The 27,713-nt window shown below is 45.1% G+C and overlaps 2 protein-coding genes across 4 annotated transcripts in view; one reads left to right on the forward strand and one right to left on the reverse strand.

The window, feature by feature from the left end:
* The window catches only part of HRAS (HRas proto-oncogene, GTPase), a 75,051-nt gene extending 60,720 nt beyond the window's left edge, over positions 1–14,331 (reverse strand). The window contains exon 1 of one of the 2 annotated variants that reach the window (XM_074954750.1): positions 13,926–14,331. The gene's annotated coding sequence lies outside the window, so the exon portion shown is untranslated. Of the gene's footprint in view, positions 1–13,671; positions 13,690–13,925 lie in introns of those variants that run through there. The other variant, XM_074954751.1, reaches the window with a different exon arrangement.
* Positions 14,332–14,491: 160 nt separating this feature from the next.
* LRRC56 (leucine rich repeat containing 56) overlaps positions 14,492–27,713 on the forward strand; it is a 134,101-nt gene continuing 120,879 nt past the window's right edge. For both annotated transcript variants that reach the window (XM_074954737.1, XM_074954738.1), the window contains exon 1: positions 14,492–14,676. The gene's annotated coding sequence lies outside the window, so the exon portion shown is untranslated. The remainder of the gene's footprint in view (positions 14,677–27,713) is intronic.

The raw sequence follows: 27,713 nt of genomic DNA on the forward strand, positions 1-27,713 counted from the left end.
GGGAAGAGTCTGCTCTGATGAATAGGTAGTAAGTATTCTCTATTTCTTGTCTCCATAAACTAAGGTTACAGCTCCCTTTATCTGACTCTAGGCAAAAGTCTGAGAGTAAGGAATGCCTTGTCGGGCCTTGAAAGTGAGAATCTCTTGTGGTCAGTTGGGATAATTGGGGGGGTTCATTATAGGGAGGAAGGTGAGTAAATTCCTTTGAGGAGCAACAGTCTTGGGGTTTCCTTTCGATCAGTTCTTTTGTACTCATATCCTGCAACGGTGGCAGATAGAGGACTGTTTGGGGGAAGGGAATAAGAACACAATGAATACTTGTCTCCAGCGGGTTATTTAGTTATACCTGCATGGAGTGACAGATTGCTGAGATGGGCGACTGCAATATGATGGGAGCATAGGGACTCCAGGGTAAGGAAGGAATACACAGGTGACTTTTGCAGCCTCCGGGGCTCTTATGCAGGAAGCCAACTACATCTTTTCAATGGCCAAAAAAGTAGAACAACGTTAGGAACCCAGAGTCATGTAGTGGCGAGTGGCAAGAAGAGAATCAGTTGCATGGGCTTTGATTCCTTCATCTCCATGGTGATGGGTAGGAGGTAGATGAAGCAGGACGGAGCCAGAGGATAAGAGATTATCTATGTGCATGACAAGGCCAAGGTTTTTGGTCTTGATCTCACCAGCATCAGCGAGCACGTAATCTCGGGAAGCTGGCTCACACCAGTCCCAGTCTTCACTTTGCACTATGGAATGCAAAAAATTGGCAGCTAACAAAAGCTCCTGTAGCTCATGCTCAGATTATAAATGACAACTGAGATCTGGTTAGACAAGACAGCAGCATTGGTACTCAGCCCAGGTGGATGGTGGTGTTTGGTGACCTCAATATCCACTCAGGTGATGATTCTTTAAGACCAACTCAGGAGTTCACGGCTACTGTGACCTCAACTGAGCTATCCCAAGTGGTTACCTACGCAACCCACATAACCGGCCACACTCTGGATCTACGGATTGGAGGCAGCGAGGTGAGGTTATAAACAGACCTGTGTCACGGACCAAGCATAATCTCCTCTGGTTTGAGGTTGGGTCACCACTATCCCACTGGAGGCAAGGGTCCAGTATTATAGTCCGGCAGAAGGTCCAGGAAGCTTTGGAGGTATGTGCCATGGCACCAAATAACCTCTCTCATTGGTCTGGCAGCATATGATGAAAACCTGGTATCCACCACTATTAATAGTTGCTCTTAAATACCCTTTTCCCTGGCTCCACCCTCACGTGGCCAGTGTGGTTTACAGGGGACTAGTGATGGTTTAAAGAAGAGGGGAATGCAGCTGGAAGTCACAAGCCACTGCAATGATGGCAACTACTAAGCAGCACACTGCAGACCTGTTCAGCATGATTAATCCACGTTGCCTTCACCTGAAAGTAGAGCTGCCATGAGGAATGAACCATTTGCTCCATAGATTAAGTTGCTCAGATTCTGACGGAGCTTGCCACGTTGGTTGGTCTGGAGCAACGTCTCCAAGGGATAAATGGATGTTCCTCTCTGCCTGAGTTGCAACCAGCAATGTTCAACGAAAGTCAAGAAGCGCTGGCATCTGGGCATGACGAGGCCCATGTCCCTTATGGTTGGTAAGGCCAGGGGGTCCGTTTTAGGTGAAACAGGCAATGCCTCTGTGTCGGACACCAGGTGTTTTCAAGGGGAAAGTGGTGGCAACTGCAGCATTTTACATATTGTAAAGAGCACTAGGAGAGCGGGAGGTGGGCACTCTAGTGTGTTTAAATAAATGTCACTGCACCCTTCTGGGACAATCCCCAGCAGAAGCAGAAAGGAAGGAGACAACCCCGAAGTGGGGAGTTGCTCAGACTCCTTGTTAATAAGCATGCACGCTCACTGCATGCATGGGAGGTCCTCATGCAAACAGTGAAAGCTAAACCCTTCCCACACAGTCCCACATGGATATCTGCACCTCTCTTCCCACACCAACGGAGGAGCAAGCCAGCTAGTGCCTATCCAAGCAGGTCAGGAAGTAGGCCACTGCTTAGGGCTGGCTGCTTGGAAACTGGGACAGGCCCTCAAGTAAAAAGCTAGTTTGCTGGCCTCATATCTCCTCATGCAAATCAGGACGAGTCAAGGGTAATGAGTGTGGGACGAATACTGAAAGGGTCAAATCACTTCCATTCTCTGCACACAACTCAAACAGGATGGTTAGGGGAGAAATATGCTATTGGCCTTTTGGAGACATTACACGAACAGTACACAGTGCATGCGTGCGCACATGCAGATCACACACTCCCTCCAGCATCTGCTCAACTCGCATGCTGCAAAGCATCTGCACTCAAAGGGTTAAAGATGAACTTAGAAACCAAATGAACTTAGAAACCAAATGAACTTAGAAACACACAGGGAGTCCAACACTGTAACACAGGGTGGCATGAGCTGCCACAGCATCATAGCCCCAGCCTAAGGCTCACGATGTGAAATTAGTTGCTGGTTTAGCATGTTTTGCCACAAGCTCTTGTGACTTTCCCCCAGGCAAGGTGATTTCATCGGGAGAGAGAGAGACATTTTTGTCCTTGCACCCAATTCACAGGTTTTGGGAGAAATGAATGCCTTGATTTTTCAAGAGCACATTTCTGAAGATGAAGACTAACAATGCTACACGGCTCTAGACCTCGAGCAGCTCTATTTTTTGCCTAAACTGGGCGTATTGTACAGCGAGAGAGTGCGCGCCTGCCACAATCTCTGCAGCGTCTGGAAAAAGGAGTGAGCTAGGACCATCCAAGGAGCATCTCCTTTGGTGCTAGCAGGGGCAAGGGCGACTTCTTCCAGTATAAGTGGGTCATCCACCGTACAAAAGCCTGGGCAAAGTTACCCAGGACCCCAGATCAGACCCCACCTCCTTCCCTTTGTCCTGATCGTTCCTCTTTGGTTTGGGTCAGGCTGACAAAGGAGTCCTGACTCCTAAAGCAAACTACCACTCTGTTATCCTCCCCTGAGCAGGATATACCCACCTTTGACAAATACAGAAGGTCTGTGTCTCTCTTGCATGTGTATAATCTGTCGTTCCAACAAAGCGTTACTGAACCAGGTACCTCTGCAAGCCTCAAAATAAGGTCCTTCCCCACCCCAGACACCACCATTAACCAGGAAGAATCTCCTTGGAATATTTTCACTGGATTCTGCTTTCCCTCATGGTGACATTCACTGAATGCTCCCACTCTCAGCTGTCTGTACACTGATTCAATCTGAATTGGCAGGATGGCTGGCTGTACCTGTTACACAACAGCAGCCTGGTTAATGGCATTTCCCATGGAGCGTCCCTTCCCTCTGCTCTTCACTTTACTTCCTGCAGAGTGGTACTGCAACAGACTCAGACATGTTCCTCCTGATCATCCCAGGTGCGAGTGAGAATCTGTGTCTGTTTGGAACTGGTTACCATCACAGACACCTTCGCACGAGCCTCACCCTTCTCTCCTAGCTACTTGCTCACAGCTCTTGCTCTTTTCTCTTCCCAGTTACAGTAAAACGTCCTCTTTGTTCCACAGGGCATAACATCTTCCCCATGTTGGAAACTAAATTACAGACATACCACTGCTAAACAATAGGGAGACGTACAGGCAGCAGTGAAGACATCCCTATGTGAGAGTTCTAACTGGAGTTATTACCCTAGGGATGGGCCAAACTGGGGTCTTTTAACCAGATGCCCCCAACTTCCAGGGTTCAAATGAAAATGGGACCAGCATCTGAACTGCACCGATTTTGCTTATGCAAAAATAAAAATCCAAAGTCACCCCTAGATAGGCCCATTCTTTATTACCCAGGGACCAAGTCTGTTTTTTCCCTTTGCAATCATATAGCACCTTCCATCCAACTCCCCCCGCCCCCTAAGTGCTTTGCAAATGCTAATGAATTAATCCTCATGGCATCCCTGATCAGCAGTTCAGTATTATTTCCATTTTACAGATGAGACACAGTGAGGTCACACATCAGGTCTGTGACAGCTGAAAATGGAGCCCTGAGACCTGCATTCTCAGTCCTTGCCCACAGAAACTATGCATCACCTCCTGACCTAGACAGATGAGCCACCCATACGTCCTGTCTCATTAGGATGCCCACCCAAAGTACCGCAGTACACACCCCCGTTCTCTCGACCACGGATTCTTAACCGTTCTGCTGCACGTGCAGTAGTTGAAAGTTTCATTCCAACTGGAGGATGAAAATGAAGTTTTGCTTTCTTATTGTACTCGTCTGTAGTTTCTAGAGACACTTCTGAATTAGAAACCGAACATGTGCATGGCACAACACACAAGTCATATTCCGACTATTCTAGATGATAAAACAGGTTTTTCTTCTTTTGATTTTTATAACCACTACTGCCAGCTTCATCCTGTCCCCATCATGGGTGATTAACTGCCAGGGAATATCCTCCCAGGACAAATCTTAGCATATAATATATGCTATTGACTTTTTAAGTGGGGCTATTCACTGGAGTATTGTTCCAACGCTGCATAAAGGCCCCCCCCTCAAGTGAAAGAGAGACATCTCCTTATGGGTACGAGGAGGTCATTGTACAACTCCCAGTACTGAAACCAGAAGGCTACAACATATAGTGCCTCCTGCTCACAGCTAGCTAACAACATTGTGATTAACAGCTGAGAGGCACTGGCGCACAAGACATCACCTGAACACTTCCCTCTCACTGTTCTTTTGCTGTAAACCAAGCATAATGTAAGGTGATGTATAAGCATAAGGTGACGTAAACTGCGTTCATTCTTCTCAGCCTGCTGAGTGAAGCATCCAAGACAAGACACAATCCTCATTGAACACACAAAGCTTTTTTTTTTTTTAAATTACCTCTATCAAAAAGGACATTTCCAGTATACTGCAACACGGGAGAATAGGAAGCATCAAAGTAGTAATGCAGGAGGCAAGCTTAACCTGAGATGGAGAGCATCATATTCAGGCCACCATTTGGAAGAGGGCTATTATCCTCCAAAGTCTTTGCCTCCGTCATGCATGACAACCTGTCCCCGTTCCCACCTACGCTCTCAAAACAGCAGGTCAGAAAGCCCACAGATGCTCAAAGTCCTACCACCACAAGAGATCAAACAGCAACGATTCCCTATACTTTCCAAGAGCAATCTTTCTGAGCTCGGATACCATACACAGGGGACAAACCGGGGAAGGGAGTGGGAGTGGGGAAAGAACCTATTAAAGCTTTCCAGTCCTTTACACAGCCCAGAAGAACTTCCAAATGAAGAGAGACTGGGACTATTTAGTTTAGACAGCAGATGAATAAGACAAAGAAAATATATTATATGCTACTATTCATTCTGTGTAGTAATATAAGGCCATTCAATGACATTTAAAGTCAGAAAGTTTAAGATTCCTTTCCCTACACAAAACAGAATTAGTCTGTGGAACTCACTGTCACAATATATGGTGGCCAAGAGCAGTAATTGGACATTTGCATCGGTAACAATGACATCCAGAATTACAATACTAAGAATTAAAATAAAAATAGCTTTGGAAGTAATAGAAGCCCTCATGCTTCTATCTATGTAGGCTTTTATGCAGTGGCCCATTATTGTGGTACCTGTGCATCTCAGGGCTTGAGCCAACCTCTAACTAATGGGAGTCATGAGGACTCTTTCCTTGAGGGCATAACTGCTTAAAGAAGGATTTTTTGCACTTTCCTTTGAAGCAATCGATAGTCATCGGGGACAGGATACTGGACCAGATTAACCACTGGTCTGATCCAGTCTGGCAAGTCCTTTGTTCCTAAAGAGGATCCTAGCTTTTAAAAAAATACTAGCGAGAACAATGAAGAAATCACACAAATGAAAGTGACACTTAAAAAGCAATTTGTGAGTTGACCAGTTCTTGGGGGAAGTGGATCCCTGCTCTCCTATGAAGGAGGTGGGGACCTACTGGTAAGTCTTTTAAAAAAATCCACTAGTCCAGGATAAGATGGAATCTTTCCAGTACAAATGCAGTCTCCATTTGCAGAATCAAGATTTTAAATTTTTAAGATAAGTAACATATCTCTAATGGTTGTGAAGAAAACTTTCCAAACAAATTGATAAAAGCCCTGCCTTTCTGAGCCTGCAGACAAGTCATATGCGATGACTGCTGCTCAGAGTTCCCACAAGCTGCAGCAGAGTGAAAACTGATGAGATTTATCAGTTTTCACTACTTGTTTTCAAGCTCTCTGGGCAGCAGTGAAAATTACAAGAATCTGGTCAATTTCATTCTGCAGCTGACAGGGAAATCTCTGAGCAATAGCAAAAGCAGGCACTGGAGATATTCACTGAACATAAGAACGACCATACTGGATCAGACCAAAAAGTCCATCTAGCCCAGTATCCTGTCTTCCAACAGTGGCCAATGCCAGGTGCCCCAGAGGGAATGAACAGAACTGGTAATCATCAAGTGATCCATCCCCTGTCGCCCATTCCCAGCTTCTGGCAAACAGAGGCTAGGGACACCATCCCTGCTCATCCTGGCTAACAGCCACTGATGGACCTATCCTCCATGAATTTATCTAGTTCTGTTTCAAACCCTGTTATAGTCTTGGCCTTCACAACATCCTCTGGCAAAGAGTTCCACAGACTGACTGCATGTGAAAAGAGACTTCCTTTTCTTTGTTTTAAACCTGCTGCGTATTAATTTCATTGAGTGACCCCTAGTTCTTGTATTAGGAGAAGGAATAAATAACACTTCCTTATGTACTTTCTCCACACCAGTCATGATTTTATAGACCTCAATCATGTCACCCCTTAGTCCAAGCTGAAAAGTCCCAGTCTTATTAATCTCTCCTCATATGGAAGCTGTTCCATACCCCTAATCATTTTTGTTGCCCTTTTCTGAACCTTTTTCAAGTATCCAATTCCAATATAATTTATCTCCAATCAAATATGAATGATGAAAGAGATATAGAACTGCAGAAACACCCTCCTTGCAACAGCCAGAAAACCAAGAGAAAGATGGAGTAGCATTGCCCCGGTGGTCATTCCCAGGTTTCATATTCATATGCAATTAGTAGATTTAGTTAATCTGGCCGTGAGGCATTTGATATTATTTGCAATTCCTCTGAGGAGATAGGGAAAAAGTGGGAATAATGGGATAACTTAGAAAAAAGAAGTATGACAGAGAAAGGTTTTAGGAGAAGAAAAAAAGGAAAGAAGATATATGGGAAGATGTTAAGAACAATGGAGGGATAGGGGAAGAAAGGAAGAAAAAAAGACACTGAAGATAGCTCAGGAAAAGATACACTGCAGTTTACTATACAAACAAGTGGAGTGAAGACAGGAAGAGAACGAAGGTCTAAAAAAACAACCAAGAGAAATATAGCAAGACAGGATGGTTAAACAGCACTAAGCAAATAATTCATTTGATTAAGTTTATCAGTATTTGTCAAATAATGTATTCAAATAATACTCCGTGGAATCTGACCAGCTGTATATTAGTTATCAGATTAAAATAATACAGATGGAATTCAAATATATTCTGATTTTTTTTGTCGGTATTTGATGAGACATGGTTGCAAGTTCACATTTTAAAACATTAAGTAGAAAGACGCATGACAATAGGATACAGTTAGATACAGTGTAATACACAACTCTTGTTCCTTTAAACTGTAGGTTGCAGTTATTTTTTACCCTGGCTAGTAAGTATCTGGTCATTCTTTTCAAGCCCTGACCACTGGTCCCTCTAGGATGGCAGAGGGATAAGTCCTAGATGGCCCTCCTTCCTTCCCCCATAGACCTACACAAGAACCACGCACTGATGAAGCTGGTTTCTTCAAACAGTTTAGCGTGACTGTACTGGTTGCTACAAGTAAGGCATTCCCCCATGTTCAGCTTTAATTCGGAAAGGTGTGGAATTCTACAGTCAAGTGCATAAGACATCACCAGAGTAGAATGGGCCACGTAGCCATCAGGCATTTATCCATTTCACCATGGGGAATGGCATGAAGGATCCCATGCACTACAGAAACCATGTGCCTTCTGCTGCCATCTGTCTCAAGGAACACGCATAACACGTATGACCATAGATCTCAAGATACTAACTACAGTGATACTAAGAACAGAAAAGTTATTTTGCCATGCCCATAGCCACCATCTTCATCATCAGCAAAGAATGAACCAACCCTACAGTGCCACCTTACTATGGTCAGGATAACGTAGTATCTCCAGGATCTGAAATATATACCTGCATAAGACAAGCTGGAAGCTTTCTTGGGTACATGCAATTAAGGTTCTAGTCCTTGCAAGTATTCAAAGAAGAATTGGGCTTGAACCAGCGCAATGTCTTCCCTCTGCATAAGCAGCAGAAGAGGCACTGGAGTTGTCTGCCTGCAGACTTAGGAAGCCAGCACTGCACCAGTTCATATTTGTATGATTATCTGTGCAACTATAATGGCAGAAATGTAATTTGTTTTTTAGAAGAAAGATGAAATTATATGGAAATTGATGCACACACTATTAGCTTTTTCCAGACCTCCTTTGGAGAACTAATATAATAAGCCGATGACGTCCCTCTTTATACGCAATCACAGAGTACAATAGAGTAGATCCCTTTCAAAGTGATAAGGCACCAGTCTGGGAAATTGGCACTTTGCAATCTGCCAGCATGTTAGGCTATCAAATGCTGTTCATGTTATTACTATGTAAAATCAAAAATTTACCATAGCTAAGGATTGAAGAACCAAGCTCAGGGCATTTCTGGGGACCGGATGCCAGCTAGAAGAGTTCACTTCGGGTCCTAAGCGCTGTCTGATCATTAGCACTCCAGAGATGCCCTGCACTTAGGTAATTATCGCTAATTTAAAAGCAGGGTTGTTGTTTTTTTTTTTAAAGGAGATTTTTCCTTCCATCCTTCATCTTTCACTTTTAAAAACAAAGTGCATTTCCTGCTGATGAAATGTGCCACAATGGCGGGTGCTGCACAAACGTGACTCAGCCCTGACATGGAGGGACTTCCTCTAGGAAAAGAAAATTCATTATCCAGGCCCAGCCAATCCTTGGCCTCTCTAATGAAACTGTGAACAAGGGTACCAATTAGCCGCAGTTGTGCTGGTGCTTCTGCCATAGGAAAGTTTGTCTTTTAGGAACAGGATGGAGAAGATCTTTGATGAACAGAGGGGAAGGACGGTCTAGGGTTAAAGGCAGTAGCCCTTGGACCTGGGAGAGACTGCACTTCAAGTTCCTGATCCACCAAAGACTTAGTGTGTGACCTTGAGCATATCACTTAGGTTCAGATTTAGAGAGCTAAGGTATTTCAGTGGAAATTAGGAGCCAAAATACCTTTGAGGATTTGGGCCTTAGCCACTCTGTCTCAGTTCCCCACTTGTAAAACAGGGATAACAGAGAGGCTGTGAGGATAAATACATTAAAGACAGTGAGGCACTGCAGTAATGGGGACTATATAAGTACCGAAGATAACTAGACCAATGAAAAGGCATCAGACTGGTTATTTACCATTGACCCAGACTAGATTGGACCTGCTGACTCAACTTAATGCGTTTCAAGAGAGCTGGACATATTTATGAGTGGATTAGTATTATGGGATTGTTTGCGATGGTGGGGGCAGGGGTCGGCAACCCTGACAGTCCCTCCTGATTGATGGTTCACCCAGTCACCTGCCAGGGTCAGGATTAAGTAGAAGATAGGTTTCAGCATATTTCCATAGCCTTGGACAAACTGCAGAAAGACTGCTGCTGTATTGCTGATGCTTTTAAATCTGGAAAGAAGTTCAAGAGGTACCGGAGAAAAAACTACCCAACAACAAAGTTAAATAGCAAGCAGCAAATGGATCGAGAACTTTACAGCACTTCATTTTCTTGCCAATATTCTCAACCCAAAGTATCAGGGTAGATGTCTAACTGCTGAAGATGCTGCTGCTAAGACATGGACACCAAATCACCAACCAATCGTGCCAACCATAATAAATGTCAGGGCTGGAGGGGAAACAGTCAAGCAGTACATGTCATGCTTGCTGACGTTTTAAAGAAAGTCACACCACTGAACTGGTGGAAGTTATTAGCTAAGCACCTGGAACCAGAGTTTCTTGAAGTGCTAAACCAGCTTTTGACAGCAGTAGCTTCCTCTGCAGGCACAGAAAAAAATATTTTCTTCATTTGGACTAATTCATTCAAAGTTGAGAAATTGATTCAGTTGAAAAAGGAAAATTTGTCTCTCTCTTCCAGTCTATGACTAAAGACAAAGGAGGGAGCGGATGAGATCTACTAGTTTTAAAGTTTGAAGGACAGCCTAAGTATCTTGGGAAACTCATTTTCAAGAGACGTAGGGGAGTAGGAATTTAAGCTTCAGTCACTTTCACGTAGGCATATTTGAAAATTTTCCCAGGCTGACCTGGAATGATCAATTTAATCCACTGACAACAGTCAATCCCTCTGTTTAATAAAAAAGCTGTAAATGTGAAACACATTTTCATAACAGAAGTTTATGTATTCAAAACATTTAATGTTGTTTTAACAGAAATAAATTTTATATGCTGTTTTATGTGCAATTAAATTCCACTGATCATCCTAATGCAGCTCTACACAAATCATGAGCAAAAAGTTAATGATCTAGTAAATAAGCAACATATTCACCATTTTCTAACTTACTAAAAATGTACAATGAAGAATCTGAAAATATTAAGGTACACACTTGCTTAAATAAGCATAGTTATAGTGTACCTCTCTAGATAGCAAAAAGATGTACCAAATCTAGCGTAAAGGCTCTATTTAGTTGTAAATCAACGTTTTAATAGTGATATCCACCAATGAGAATGAATTTTTCTTTAGAACATAAATGAAGTCCAAATGGAAAAGTTGATTAAAATTGATAATTTAAATCAAGACTTTCTACTTGGTGAGTTAAATCAATCCACCCTGGTCAGGAAGGGGTTCGCCCTGCCCTGCGTATTCTTGGAAGTAGGCAGCAGTTTGGTCTCCTTCCTCTGAGGCATCAGAGATGGCTTCATCAAGAGACGGCACATTCGACTGGATGGGCCAGGGCTCTGGAGTGGTACTGAGTATTCCCTTGGTCACCTGCTTAATGGGCTGGTTCTTGCTGACATGCTCAGGGTCTAACTCATTGCCGTTTATGGAGTCAGGAAGGAATGTCCCCCCAGGTCAGATTGGCAATGACCTTAGGGGGTTCTTTTCCCCCCCACTTCCCCTGTAGTATAGGGTGCAGATCATTTGCCAGGATGAACTGGGTCTCTCTCTCTTAGTCAATTCCCTGCCATTGTAGAGGCCTCAGGCACTGGCCACCTCAGTTCCTCTTATTCTCTGCCTGTGGCGCATAATAGTCTAGTGTCCTCTGGACTGTAATGCTTTGGTCTAGTATCAGTGGGTGCTGGTGGCCTGTGGTATACAGGTCAGACTAGATGATCTAATGTTCCCTTCTGGCCTTAAACTCTATGACCTCATATGCTGCACCAATGCAAGTCACTGTTTACACAAGTACAATGCATCTCTGCCAGATGGGGATGTTGAAGCAGTGCAACATCATTGGCTAAAACCCCTGTGTAGACAAGGTCTTAAACATATAAAGGATCCATCTCTCAACACCAACCCCTGGAGCCAGCCAGTCCCCCCTTGGACCTGTAATTTTCTTGCTTATTTTGTGCATTTAGGCTGGAGTTTTCAAAGGGGCCTCAGACTCCTTTAATAACTCTTTAGTTATGCCAGGGCAGACCCCTTGTGGACATGCTTCTATCTGTTTAAAACAGGTTATATTGATTTTACTCACACCTGTAAAATTTACCAATGCAAGCTCAATTGATATAAGACAAGCTCAGCCCAATGCAAAGAGTGTATCCACTCAAGTGTTTGCACCTGTTTAAGTCAGTTTAAAAGCACACCTGTAGTTAAACTAGGATAACTGTGAGTGTAAGCCAGGTCTAAGAGTTCAGCACCTAATTCCCTTAGGCTTCTTTGAAACTCTCAGCCTCAGTACCCCAGTGTGCGCCCCACTGTGATGTACAATGTTGTACAAGGCATTTCAAGAGCTGACCATCAGCCACACAGAGTCTGTTAATCCCAGCTCAGACTTCCATTTGGCTTTGCAACTGCAGAGACAGCAAGCCTCACCCTGGAGCTACAGAAGGGATAAAGAGTTTCCCTGGCATTATTCTCAAGTGATGCTGCTCTGGGAGCTGTGTCCATCCCTCCTCTACCTGTGTGTGGCCGTGGTATAATGCTTGAGACTAGAAAGCAAGACACACCCTGGAAGGAGGAAGGATCCTAGAGAGTCTCCTCTCTTCAGCCCCCCACCCCCCTGTATTTTTGTTTTAGCCCCTGCCTTGTAACGGGTTGCGGGACCCTCTGGAATGAAAGGCACTCAGAGGCGTTATTATTACTGCACCGATTCAATGGCACATGACGACTGAAAGAACAGTGGCCACCCAGGCTCAGCTATTAGAAGTCTTGCTGTGCTATCAACATAGACCACTCCCTAAAGCTGCTGTCGACAGTGATATCACTGTAGGCATCAGTATAGCGATACCAAGGGATCTAGGAAAGATGAAAAACGAGAGAGGCAGGAAAAAAAACAGGCAAGGGAAACGTGACAGCAGGCTGTGGTATTCTCCTGAAGGATGCAGGGCCCCTCCCATTTATTTCCCCATGTTTTCTGGACTGGCAGGAAGTGTTTACAGAAAGCAGAGTCATTGTAAGACTGGGAGGGCAGGCCAGCAGGTGATTCTCTCCTCTCCCTTCCTTTCCTGTTTGGAAGCCCTGTCATATTTTGGGGAGGGAAAAGAAGTGGAGAGGAAGAAAGAGCAGAAGTCATCAGCAGCTGCCTTGAGATCCTATTGCCACTGGCTCCCAGGTGCAAAAGGTGCAGCAGGGGGATGTGGAGTACCACAGCTGAGAGAGGGCAGCTGGGCTGGGACATACAGAAGGAGAAATCTATACCATTGCCAAACAGCCTAGACACATACATGAATGCCACCATCTCCCTCTGCTAACACAGAGGCTTTTAAATCTGGAGGTATGAGAACTACCCCAGTGGCCTCTGGAGCAGGCTGCTGGGGCCTGATTTTCACAAAACAAGAGGGTCTGAAAATCAAGAGGAAGAGTGAAAGCTTTTGGAGGATGGAGGGGCAACCAATTTGCAAACGCTCAGAGAATCATGGGAAGAAAAACTGCAGCCTCCCCCCACAAACACCAACAGGTGGCTACCCCCTCTCCCCTCACTACCTTCTTCCACCACGGTGCAGCCGCGGACACATCCAAGACCAAAGCTACTCTTCCACCCCAACCCAGACACACCCACTGTTGTCTCCCTTCTCCCCTAACAGATGTAACCCCTCCCATTGCTGCTGCCCTCTCACAAGCATAGCCCCCCGTCCTCCTCCCTATACAAGTGCTCCCTCCCAACTGATGCATCCAGGCAGGCACACACGGACACCCTCCCACCCCACCCCACACACACACACACACTCTTTTTCTCAAAGGCACCCGCTTTCCGACTCCGAAGAGGGGTGGGTTGATCTTCCCAGCTCACTCCGGAGCCCAGTATCCCAGCTGGTGCAGGATCGACGGAGCTCCCGCGAGCGACCCCCCCCACCCCCCGAGCAGCAGCCGCCGCCGCCTCCCGCTAAGGAAAGCCAGCTCTGCTCTGCAATGCCCGGTTGCCGCCACCAGTCCTTACCGCGCACACATGCTCCCTGGGACACGCTGCCCGTGCCACTGCAGTGCCTGCTGCACGCCCGCCGCCCGGAGCATTCCCGGGGGGTTGCGTGGGAGCGGGAGGGGGGGCCCACAGGCAGAGAACCATCCCCCCCCCCCGCCGCCGCCCCATCCTCCTGCCGCTGCCCGCACTTTGGAAACCACCTGCAAAAACAACTCCCGCGGCTGCACCGCCACCTCCGAGCCCCGCAGGGCGCAGGAGACGGGGGCACTTACCAGCGCTCACCCCCGCCCGGGCGGCTTATCCTTGCGCGGCAGAGAGGCAAATCCTCAGCGGAGATACGGGTGCGGTGGGGGGGGGGGGTTCTGCGGGAGGCGCGCGCACAAAGTTTGGAGGGAAAAGGCCAAAAAAAAAAAAAATCCCCCCTCCCGGCCAGAGCCGCAGATCCTGCCTCCCTGCCCGGCGGCGGCCGCTCTGGATCAATGGTGCGCCGGGCCCAGGCGAAGGTGAACTTTCCACCGGGGTGGTGGAGAAGCCCCCGGCTGGCAGCGCCCAGCCCGCATTGGCACCGAGCCCTGGGGCGCTCTCTGGCTGCGGCGGCGGCGGCTCGCTCGGACAATGTACGTGTGTGTGTGTGTGTCTGTGCACCAGCGGCGGCCCGGCAGCGGCGAGCGGCACACGCCCAGGCTCCGCTCCCCGCCCACCAGTCACTCACCGCCTCCCGCCGCCGCTGATAGGCGCTCGGCGCCCGCCCGGGCCCCCGGGCCCCCAGCCCCGGCTCCTCCGCCCTCCTGGTGGGCTGCGGGCCGCGTCAGTCACCGACGCTAAAGGCGCCTCCCTTTCCCTCCGCCGGGGCGCTGGGCGCGGGGGAGGCACCGCCACCGCCGCCGCCGCCGGAGGGGACTTGCTGCTCAGTCCTTATTTTTAGCGCCTCGCTCAAGCCGTGGTGCCGGCCGGTGGAGCAGCGAGACGTGGGGAGGGTTGTTTGGTTGCAGCCTGGTGCACTAAGAACTTGAGCCGCTAATGGTGAGTTAGAACCGCGCTTCTGGCGGATAACCCAAATGGTCCAGACAGACCCCGAGACGTTGTTTAATAAGTCTTGGTCTCCTCCCACTTCTCTCTCTCTTTTTATTTTTTTAAATAAAAACAGACATTTGGGGCTATATCCTCAGGAGCCGGAAAGCAGCCTAGCTCCGTGGACTTCAGTGGAGCTGTGCTGATTTACACCAGCTGGGGATCTGGCCTTTTATATTCGCAGTAACAAGGCATCCTGCCTTGCCAGCCTCTCTCACTTCCTTGTAACTTGGATTTAGTGCTGGTGAGAGGTGCTGGCCTATTTGATGACCCTGGAGGATGGAGTCTTTTGTTGAGCCACAGAACATAAAGGACCTGGGCAACTCCCACATTGCTGTGCCAGTTAGGGTCGTTCAGTCCCTGTGCTAGGACGCTCCTGGGCTTCTCCAGTCACAGGGAAAGGGATGCTTAAAACACTGCCGCAGTGCTTCAGTGAAGATGCTCCTAAACCAACAGGAGAGCTTCTCCCGTTGGCATAGTTAATCCACCTCTGTGAGAGGCGGTAGCTATGTTGATGGGAGAACCATAGCGCTCTCTACACCAGGGGTTGGGTCAGTATAAGTGTTGCTCAGGGGTGTGGATTTTTCACAATGTGGTTACACAGATGTAAGTTTAAACTACGATACAAAGGATGAAGAATGGGAGTGGGGAGCATTGGAGGAAATCGCCAAACCCCCTCTGTCTAATAGTAATGTAGCTAGTATTCACCCTTTACTTCTAGTTATTAGTCAACAAATACATGCAGTCATATGCTCAGTGTTACATCATAGGCACCTGAAGTGAGGGCTGGGGACTCAAACTCGCCTTTATACTGGCTACTGACCATTTCCAAAAAGGTCAGTAGCAGACCATTCATGGAGCACATTTTGACAGGAAATTTTTTCAGCCCAAAAATGTAGACCCGTTTTAATCACTAAAGCACCATAAGCATTTATGCAGCCATGCTGTCCTTTACAATAAGGCTCCTTTACACCACTCTGGCAATGTAAAGGAGCCTTTAAAATGTTATACCTATTTTCTACTCCTGGGGGAATTCACTAACAACAATGGGAATAATTCACTAAGCAGGCAGGCTGCTACATTCTCCTCCGCCTGAGGCAACAGAGCCTGCCCCATGCCTACCCCTTCAGAAATACCCCCCAAACTTTGCCCCTCCACGCCGAGCGTGCTGCAATAGCTAGCAAGAGGGACAGAGGACATGACTACCCAGCCCCCCCCCACCCCAGGTGGTGATTTATGTCTCTACCAGCTGCTCTGGATGCCCAAACCAACCTGTCTGCACTACCAGGAAGTGGGCGTATGACCACTTTTGTGGCTTCTCTTTACTTCCCTGTTAGAAGTCATTTTCTGCAGGTAAGCAAAGAAATCTCCGGGGGCCATGAATTCTGCGCATGCGCAATGACGCAAAATTCCCCCAGGAGTAATAGTGTAGACCTGGCCACAGTGAAACTACCAACAAAGGTGCCTTCATGGCGGTTTTTATGATGTGAACGGCTGTCCACTAATATGAACTGGTCTGAAACCTCACCAGCCATCAAGCAGATATCAGATGCAGTTTGCACGTTCTATGTAGAACTATAATGAGGTATATAAACCTTATCCTGCCACAGTCACTAAGCGGTTAAGAGACAGAGTAAATACCTCCTCAGCTGCAGCTAACTGGTGGACCATCAAGAGCTGGGATAAAAGCTTATGGACCAGGCAGAAGGGGATGGCTTTGAATCAAGTGTAAGCTGGCAGGAAGTGGCTGGACCCTCCAGGGACAAAGCACTAGAATGAGTTTCTCTGTGAAAGGGGCTGGGAGGCAGATGAAGGTAGGAAGTGGCCGAGGGAAGCAGCAATGAAGAAACAGGCTAAGCTGCTTCAAACAGGGTGCCTGGGCTGGAACCCAGAGGACGGCAGGAGGCTCTCCCTGCCAGCTACCTGGAAAAGAGATGTAAAAGCCCCCCGATGCAAGGGGAGAAGAACTATTGAGTCCAGGGTGGGGATGAAAACCTGGCGTAAGGTCATTAGACTTCTTCTTTGTTGGACTCCTTACTACTCTGGAAGGGACAGAGACTATAAGTACCTGGATGGAAGGCTGAGTTGTGAGAAGGGGCAAACCACCACAGGCTTGGAGGGACAGTTGATAGAGGGGGCCAGAGTTGAAGAGACTGCTGTACCATGTCTGGCCAAGAAGAGGTGCTCTGGCTGATGAGCAACCCCACTGGAAGAGCCCTAGACTGCAGAGGGCAGGGTATGCAGCTCTCTAGGAACCTTTCCAGCCAAACCTGCAGTGGCACTGGCTACCTGAAGATGAGGTATAGTGCTGTCCTTCTTAGGACTGGAAGGATAGGCTGGTCAGACATGGGGCCTACTGATATGAAAGTATATAAAGGGAGAGAAATGGGGGGCATTTCAGCGTGCTCCCATGAGCACAAAGAAAAGAGAACTTGCACTGTGGATAGAGAACACCAAAGTCTACCCATTCATTTGGATACCTCCTATCCTTCCTGACCACCATCGTGATTATGTATGCAGTAGGGAGGTATAACTCAAGGGCCTCTATCATCCTGGCATTCACTTGGTTTTATTAATATGCCAGAGCAAGAGTCTAAAGAGGACGTAGTCACTGCTTCTGCCAGTCATAGAAGAAAGACTGTCTCCTTTGTAACATATCGGCTCCACTAGTCTCTGTAGCACGGCATCACCTATTCTAGGGGAAATGGAATGTAAAATTCACTAGTGGTGCAGCTCTGCTGGTGGAAGCTTGGGCATTTTTAGTGTTGTCCTGTCTGTCCCTGCTCAGATTATGGCTGCATAAGACAGAGGTAAAAACTAGGGCTGTCAATTAATCAGTTAACTCATGCGATTTACTCAAAAAAATTAATCGCGATTAATCACAGTTTTAATCGCACTGTTAAACAATAGAATACCAATTGAAATGTATTAAATAGTTTGGATGTTTTTCTACATTTTCATATATATTGTATTCTGTATTGTAATTGAAATCAAAGTGTATTTTTTTATTACAAATATTCGTACTGTAAAAATGATAAACAAAAGAAATAGTATTTTTCAATTCACCTCATACAAGTATTGTAGTGCAGTCTTTGTTGTGAAAGTGAAACTTACAAATGTAGATTTTTTTTTTGTTACATAACTGCACTGAAAAACAAAACAATGTAAAACTTCAAAGCCTACAAGTCCACTCAGTTCTACTTCTTGTTCAGCCAATTGCTAAGTCAAATAGTTTGTTTACATTTACAAGAGATAATGCTGCCTTCTTTCTTATTTACAATGTCACCAGAAAGTGAGGACAGGCATTTGTATGGCACTTTTGTAACTGGCATTGCAAGATACTTACGTGCCAGATATGCTAAACATTCTTATGCCCCTTCATGCTTCAGCCACCATTGCAGATGACATGCTTCCATTGCTGATGATGCTCGTTAAAAAAAATGTGTTAATTAAATTTGTGACTGACCTCCTTGGGAGAGAACTGTAAGTTCCCTGCTGTGTTTTACCTGCATTCTGCCATATATTTCATGTTATAGCAGTCTCGCATGATGACCCAGCACATGTAGTTCATTTTAAGAACACTTTCACTCCAGATTTGACAAAATGCAAAGAAGGTACCAATGTAAGATTTCTAAAGATCGCTACAGCACTCAACCCAAGGTTTAAGAATCTGAAGTGCCTTCCAAAATCTGAGAGGGACGAGATGTGGAACATGCTTTCAGAAATCTTAAAACTGCAACAGTCCGATGCGGAAAGTACAGAACCCGAACCACCAAAAAAGAAAATCAACCTTTTGCTGGTGGCATCTAACTCAAATAATGAAAATGAACATGCGTCAGTCTGCACTGCTTTGGATTGTTATCAAGCAGAACCTGTCATTGGCATGGATGCATGTCCCCTGGAATGGTGGTTGAAGCATGAAGGGACATATGAATCTTTAGAGCATCTGGCACATAAATATCTTGCGACACCGGCTACAACAGTGCCATGTGAATGCCTGTTCTCACTTTCAGGTGACATTGTAAACAAGAAGCGGGCAGCATTATCTCCTGCAAATGTAAACAAACTTATTTGTCTGAGTGATTGGCTGAACAAGAAGTAGGACTGAGTGGACTTGCAGGGTCTAAAATTTTACATTGTTTTATTTTTTAATGCAGGGGGGTTTTTGTATATAATTAAACTTACAAGTGTAGAACTTTCATGATAAAGAGATTGCACTACGGTACTTGTATTAGGTGAATTGAAAAATACTTTTTTTTTAACAGTACAAATACTTGTAATCAAAAATAAACAAAGTGAGCACTGTACACTTTATAGTCTGTGTTTGTAATTGAAATCAATATATTTGAAAATGTAGAAAACATCCAAAACTATTTAAATAAATGGTATTCTACTATTGTGTAACAATGCGATTAATTGCGATTAATTTTTTTAATTGCTTGACAGCCCTAGTAAAAACACAGGTGCACTGGCTGATGTACAGCTTCAAAAGTTGCTCCCAACAGTGGAGCTGCCCTGGTGGTGAATTACAGGTCCTGAGTTTTGCCAGTGTAGATTCAAATCTGTTGTCTCACTGCACAGCATAGTGCACAATGCCCGTATCAGCAGACCAGCGATAGCTGTTCTTTCATTATCTCAAGGTCACTGGCTTGCACCTGAAGCTGGTCTACAGTCAGTGAAAATCATTACCAACTCATGGTTAATTTTTTGCCTTGATGACCTCAATCCTGTTCCTCATCAATAACTGTTCACTTTACAAAGCAACCACCATAATTGCCAAAATGGATGCTGGTTATGCCAGTGGCAAGAAAGAAGGAAAGCACAGAATGAGAATGCAACCACCCTCCTATAAGTGGTCCCACTGGTATTGAGGTACTCTGGCCAGGCAGCGTAGGGACGTTCACATTTTTGCTGCTGATGGTGTATGTGTTCTCTGGAAAAATAGAAGATATCAGCCTCTTGTCATAAGGAGTGGGTCTTCTAGCTCAGGCAGTAGTGCCACTTATGCTGTAGGATCCACAACTCCCCGGTCTGATCTCTACCAACAGGCATGTATGTATCCTGAGGTACTTTGGCATGATTTCCACCCTGTGTCAGAGAAACCTTCACACAGGGTACAATTAAAAAAATGGTCTTTTAAGTCCCATCATAGATGAAGATCATCCAAAATAATTCTGCAGGGTGTACTCTGATTTATCTATTTCCACTAGAGAAACCCAGGAATCAGCCAAGTTGAAGTCTGAACTATCCTTTCCCCATGCCCTGCCCCTCCAGCTAATCACAGAAGTTGTTTCTCCATGATAACTTTCTCACTGACATAGCAAACACCAGAGCGTGCTAGAATTAAAGGGATGTAAGTGTGTGTGTGTCCAGATTTTGCCCTTGGTTACACCAATGTAAATCCAGAGTAATTCCAGTGAAGTTAATAGAGTTAGGCTGACTTTACACTGTTGTAAAGGAGATCAAAACCTGGCCCCCTGTCCTGGACACTGAGGAGAATTATCAGTCCCAGTTGTATCCTGATTGCAAGTAGCTGGACTGAATCCTTTACTGTCTTCTTGGAACATTTTAAGGTTGAGGTGCACTGTGGGTCATCATGGCTAACTTTGCTTAGCTTTGGTTGTTTTAGGTAGCAGAACGTTGCTGCTCATTTCCATGGTTCCATCCTTTGCTTACCACACGTTCATTTGGTCCCTTCTCATAGTGTGCATAAGCATCTTCTGTGTAACTGAAATCAGGGCTTCCCTGGGGCTTCTGCGGGGGTGAGGGGGAGAGGAGAATGTCGCTAGGAATGGGTGACAGGGAATGGATCACTTGATGATTACCTGTTCATTCCCTCTGGGGCACCTGGCATTGGCCACTGTTGGAAGACAGGATGCTGGGCTAGATAGACCTTTGGTCTGACCCAGTGTGGCCATTCTTATGTTATATTCTTAATGTCTGTGCAGATTCTTGCCTCACATGGTTTCAGAACTTCCTCCTCCAGAGGATACTGAGAAAACTGGTCTCCCTGGTGAAAATGCCGGGCTCCCCAATATCATTTTGCTGCTATTCTTCCCAGAAAACTTATGGCTTGTCTACATTACCCGCGGGATCGACAGGCAGCGATCGATCCAGCGGGGGTCGATTTATCGCGTCTAGTCTAGACGCGATAAATCAACCACCGAGCACTCTCCCATTGACTCTGGTACTCCACCAGGGCGAGAGGTGCAGGCGGAGTCGACGGGAGAGTGTCAGTCATCAACTTACCACAGTGAAGACACCGCGGTAAGTAGACCTAAATACGTTGACTTCAGCTACGTCATTCACGTAGCTGAAGTTGCGTAACTTAGATTGGTTCCCCCCCACCCCCCGCCCCAGTGTATACCACTTAGGCTCCCTGAATCCAACTCTCCTGTAGATGCACCAGATTTAGTAATCATGGGTACCTTTAACACATTTAGAAGACTGTGGCCACTTCACTGACTTGGCTCTCTCCAGAGCTTAGGGGTCACTTGCAGCATGGCAAAAAGTGAACTAATAAGAAATAAAGTTTAAGAATTTGTTTTGTTTTCTTTAGAGAACACAGAATGCTTCCTGTTCCCCTCTGACATAAGTAATTTGCCATGGCAACCAGCTTATGAAACAGAAAAGTGTTGAGCATAAGGTGTTTGGTTGCTATGGTGAGGAGAGAAGCTGAGACCTTTTCCTCTTTGTTCATTGGTGGCCATGCATCATCTAGGCAGGAGGGTCCAAGTCAATAAAAGTCCTTGTTAGGCTTGTAAGGTAGCGGGCTTGCATTGCATTGTCTGGCACATGGATCAAAACTGAAACACAGTCGTCAGTAGGAATTAAGGAAATGCGTACAAGGGCAGGGACAGAGCTGGTTTCTTAGAAATACAGGGCCAAATTCAGTCCAAGTGTAATGCAGTGCAACTCCTGCTGATGTCATTGGAAGCTGCATCTGCTTACACCAGGACTGAATTTGACTTACCATCTTCATCAAGTTTCATATTTAGGATCTTCTTTTCCAAAGTTTGTCCAATGGGAAAGCTCCTCTCAATAGATCTGAGAGATGAGGCTAGCCATAGAGTTCTTGTTGCCTCAAGGTAGACTAGGCAGGCATAGTTGTTCTATTAACTCACCCTCTTGGCACGTATTGGGACTGTCTGAAAATACTGATTGCTCCTGGCTCATTGTGGAAAGTTCAGTTCATTAAGTCCACTCTGGGAAGTGAGAGTGGGCAGAGGAAACTGGTTCAGGACAGAAAGAGAGGATGGGGAACCCCAGAAACTTCCTCACTTGGACTGTGGGGGTGGGTTTAGGCTGAATCTTATTATGTTATTTCAACAGTTAACAAAAACAGCCTAGGAAAAGGGTGAATTTGGGCACTAAGTTAAGCACAAGTCGCCCCACTGCTCACATGCTTAAAGTTATATGCAGTGTTGTAGCCATGTTGGTCCAAGGATATGAAAGAGACAAGGTAGGTAAGGTAATATCTTTTATTGGACCAACATCTGTTGGTGAGTGACAAGCTTTTGAGCTACACCAAGCTCACTTGCTTTATGCTTAAAGTTAAGCATGTGTGGAAGTGTCCGCAGAATCAAGTTCTAACCTAGTGTGTGTTTCTTCTGTGCTAGAATAGGGTGAGGACGTTGCTTGTTCACAGGACCCAGTATGAAGTCAGAATGCAAAGATTCTTTTCCATTAAAAATGAAGATGCCAACAGAAGCATGTTCTCTTCTGGTTGATTTCGTAGGCTGAAAGGTTATCAGCATCATTGACTGACATGCAAATAGGAGGAGCCAGTGGCCTAGGAGTCTGCATCTGTGTGCACTTAAAAACTCATGCTCATATAAATTGGTTAGTCTCTAAGGTGCCACAAGTACTCCTTTTCTATAAGTGCATAGTTAGTACCAGTAGCCAGGGGCACTCTTGACCTGAAAGAAGCAGATGGGAGACCAATAAGCCCACACGATACTTGCAGCTCTGAGTATCACATCCTCTTAGGCAGCTGTTGTTTTTATGCAGCCGTAAAGGTGTCTCTGATGTGGAAGCCTTTGTTCCCAGTGATACCCAGAATGAGTACCTCTCTGGAAGAAGTAATTTGCAGTAACCAAACTCTCACTGGTGGATAGACTTTCATCTCTCTTAGACACCGGGTAAGGTTTATGATCCCTATGCTGTTGATACCAGCTGGAATTAGGATCCCCTTTCCCGCATGTCGGGATGAAGTGGAAGCGCTCTCTCTTGCTGAAAAATGATCCCTTAAAGTTCAGGCTGTTTATGCAGTGGAAAAGCTCACAACGCTTGAGAAAGGACAGACAACCTTTTCCTGTCACTTGGACTCTTGTTGAATTTGCAGATAAAACTATAGTGGCTAATGACAGATCCTTTCCTAATTTGTTGTTGAGGCTGTAGAGAAAACTCTGAGATAACAAGCTGTAACGATAGGCTTCTTTCCAACTGGTGCTATTATGCAGGTTCTTTATGTGTGGAGCAAATCTATACTGAGATGCAAGCTCTAGCTGATTGCATAAAATGAATTACTGTATTGTAATTGGCTGTAGAAGTATTACTGTATAAGGAAAAGCTCTGTGAGCCTTCTACGCCATAAAGAAACCACGAGATAAATGCAACCCATTGATAAAAACACCACTAAAATTATTCAATAGTATAATTCAACTCATTCTGTTACACAAGAGAAGTCTGAGGATCAGCTGCAGATTGTACCAAAAAGGACAAAGCCCTAGGAGGAACAGTGTGAATTTCTGCAAACAAGCACTACACATTCAGAGGGAGTGGGATTTTTTCAAAAGTGTCCAAGAGACTTAGGAGCAAAAGTGCCATTAGGAAAATGCACAGAGACAAGAGAAAACCCAAAAGGACTTGTGCTCCTAAGTCATTTTGGGACTCTACCAGCAAAGGTTGCTGAGCGGAACTAGAAGGATTCCATGTTCTAATTAATGAACAATTAAAAATGGTTTCTATTACCATCTCAATTACAGCACCACCCATTCCCTTCATCATATAGCACTAAAAGACCTACACCTGAAATTCGTTATACACTTCACTCCTATGCAGCTTTGCACCAAGACCCAAAAAACATTTGACACTAAGATCCATGATACAAACAATCCTACTGAAAAACAAATAATGCTCAAAATTCCCTTAAATCAAACCTTAAAAATAAAAATGCACAGCATCCTGGAAGGGCAGATCAGGACCAAGAAGTTGACGTACTGTTGATTCCTTTAACAAAATATCATTCTACAGTGCAAGATGCAAAAGTCAGGCAGACCTTGCCCACGTAGGGAGTTAGTACTTGAAACAAAACCGCACTGAGATTAATGGAAAGATTCCCATTGATTTCCATGGACTTTGAATCAGACCCTTAGCAATCATAAACTGAAAATAGAAACTGGGAGAGACCAGATTCCCTGGAAACACAGAGAGCAAGGACTTTATAATCAGTAAAGCAGAGGAAAGACTGAAAGTGAGAAACGTTTTCTATTCCAATGTTTAAAATATGAATGAATGCTGATCAATAAAACCCTCTCCCATTTAAAAAACAAAGAAGAAGGACTGAACATAACTTTGGGAGAAGTGAAGGAGATGGCAGAACTGCCTCTCGTTATGGGCCAACCTGCCACTGTTTTAGAAATGAACAATCATACCAACGGCATATTTTGTACAGAAACCTATTTCTAGTGTGAAGACCTAACCCAGGCAGATGCCTGAATGTATTGGATTTAATGTTAAATTGAACCAAATCGGGCGGGGGGGGGAACTCCATAGGCAATGGAATGTGGAAATAGAAAGAAAGTTTGTTTTATTTGTGACACTGTATTTAGAAGTTGCTTCTCTCTACCCAATGACCTAGCTCTCACATTGGGTAGAGAGATGCAAGGCCCATTGAATCAATGGAAAGACTACTGTCCCAGTTGCTTTCGTGGACTTTGGTTCAAATCCCTGCATGTTAGGCTTATTGTACAGGTTTCTCATTACTTATGTGATGGCAGCAGTGGCATATCTATACTTCAAGCTGCAAGTGTAAATTCCAGCTTGAGGAGATGTACCCGCACTAGCTCTAATTGAGCTAGCGCACTAAATAGTGTAGCTGTGGTGGCAGTAGGGGCTAGCTTCCCTGCGTATGTACCCATCTTAGATGCTAGGCATGTACTCGGGGCAGCTACCCTCTATCCTTAGCGTACTAGCTTCATCAGAGCTAGGGCAGGTGTGTCTCCTTGAGCTGGAACTTATACCTCCAGCTTGAAGGGCAGACATTCCCCAAGAGGGACCAACATGGCAGTTGACAGAATTGTCTCAGCTCCATGTCCATTGAATCCCAGGCCTCTCTGCTGAGACTACCAGTAAGGGTGCCAAGAAACATCAGTTGTATTGGTGGATTTTGGTGAAAACTTGTCCATTAGGTACTACAGTAATGCCACCAGTTCATAGTACATAGGCCAACAAACGGTAAGGACTTTTAGCCAATGTCAGCTTGAGCTAGATTTCAAGTGTTGACTTAGGGCTGATTCAAAGCTGTAGGAGGCTTTCTGTTTACTTTAATGGGCAACAGAACAGGCCCTCAGAGATGGAAGTCTCTGTATTCCATTAACAATCCCCTGAATCATCCAGTCCCCTTTACTTTGCATTTTAAACTCAGGGTTAGTCTACGCTACCACTGTAGTGCATCTGGTGAAGAGCGCTCTCCCGTCAGGATAATTACTCCACCTCAGCAAGAGGCGGAAGCTATGTTGGCGAGAGAGCGCCTCTGCCAACGTAGCACTAGTGTGGACAGCGCTTAGGTCGATGTAACTTGCATCACTCGGGGGGGTGGCTTTTTTACACCCCTGCATGATGTAAGTTACATAGACTTAAGCAGTAGTTTGGATCAGTGGTTCACAACCAGGGATATGTATACCTTTGGGGGTATGCAGAGGTCTTCCAGGAGGTACATCAACTCATCTAGATATTTGCCTAGTTTTACAACAGGCTACATAAAAAGCACTAGTGAAGTCAGTACAAACTAAAATTTCATACAGACAATGACTTGTTTATACTGCTGTATATACTATATGCTGAAATGTAAGTACAGTATTTATATTCCAATCGATTAATTTTATTATATGGTAAACATGAGAAAGTAAGCAATTTTTCAGTACGAGTGTGCTGTGACACTTGTATTTTTATGTCAGATTTTGTAAACAAGTACTTTTTAAGTGATATGAAACTTGGGGGTACACAAGACCAATCAGACTCCTGAAAGGGGTATAGTAGTCTGGAAAGGTTGAGAACCATTTGTGTAGACAAGCCCTCAGTGCAAATGCAATTTAATATAATACTTCTAAATTCATGCCTCTCAGTAAAGAAAATACTGATGCAAAAGAATGTTAAGGTTGCTTACAAGGTCCAGTCAGCTGCTAGGAGTCTGGATTCCAGGCTTGTAAACAGGTCCAGTCGCTAATTGAGTTTTCAACCTTCTTTGTGTAGTGTCCACATCTGGTGGTCAAATAGATTCATCCTTGTATACTTGAAGGCCTCTTTGCACCAGATGAGTCCACGTTTAAACCTTTGACCAGAACAGTTTTTCCCCTGGAAGTCAATACAAGATTTTTATTTTTTTTTTAAATCACCCATTTCCTCTGATTCAACAAAATTTTATTCTGCTAATTTCTCAAAACCCCTCAAATTAACACTGAAGAAAACAATTGTTGGAGAAATTTGTGTCACATGAAGATTGCAAAGTTCTGTTTTATTGTCTGATCAATTCATGCACAGGTAGTAAAACTACAGACAGTTCTAAAGACATTCCTATGTATCCCGCTAAACTCCTGGTTTCTTTTTCTTGGTCACCTTTTAATGTAGTGGCTGAACTCTCACTCCTTTCTCTGCCAATTCTGACCACGCCACCCTCCTTCCAGTCACCCATGCTTATAATCTTAGGATCATCTTTTTTTTTATCTTCTCGCAGCCAGTGCCTCACAAAATCCTGTCATTCCTTTCTCAACAAGGAGCCTGATGCTCCACTGCATTGCTCTCACTTTGCCTGGGTGGAAATGGTTACACACAACACCCAGTTGGTGTAATATGGTACCAACTCACAATTTAAATAGCTACATGGCAAAGGTGTAAATAGCTACACAACATGCAAGGCAATGAAGGATGCTGCCCAACCTTCCTCTGTGCTTTTCCATCCCTATTACCCAGGCCTTAGTATGTGCTCTGGTAATTTCCCATATTTGGCTATTGCAACCTTCTTGCTATATTGCTTTCTTGAGCCTTAGTGATGGTGCTTGTGCTCCTGCTTCTGCGACATGAAATTCAAGCTTCTCCACCTCCCCTTCAATGAACTCCAGAATTCTCTTACCTTCCTCGTGTTGCTCTCAAGCTGTTACAGGCAACAGGAGATATCAGCCCCAATACTAGGTATGTGAAACAGAGATTCTCCTTTAGTTCAAGTGGTAGGGGCATGTGTTTTTGGAGTCAGAGGTCCTGAGTTCTATCTCTGATCCCTCCTCTATGCTCATGATTATGACAGCTATATACATGTAGCCATGGGTTTACATCCCCCTCTCTGCCCCAAAGATCTTTCCAGGAAGGGTCTAGAGAGCCACACACCCATATAATAAAGATAATTGTTTCCCCCCTTTCTGTTCCCAGTTCAGTTATCCCCCTTCTTTCTCCTTCTGCTCCCCCACCTGGGAGAGTGAGATGCTAATTCCAAAGCTAGCCTCACTGTAGACAGAAAAACATATTCTTGCAGTAAGGAAAAGTTTCCCCCTCTTCCAGAACTGTGATCTGGGCACGAGGGACTGGAAGACGCTTTTTGTCTACATGGTTGTAACACCATTACCTTCATTTAAATGTAAGTTTAAAGGCTTGGGCCACATTTTCAGAAGTAACTAATTTATTTTGGGATGCCCAATTTGAGACACTTTAAAGAGGTATGGCTTTCTGAAAGTCAGGCCCTTCAGCTTGGGGGCATCCAAAATCCACTAACCACT

Source organism: Natator depressus, chromosome 6 (genome assembly GCF_965152275.1).
Source record: "Natator depressus isolate rNatDep1 chromosome 6, rNatDep2.hap1, whole genome shotgun sequence".
Classification (NCBI taxonomy): domain Eukaryota; kingdom Metazoa; phylum Chordata; order Testudines; family Cheloniidae; genus Natator; species Natator depressus.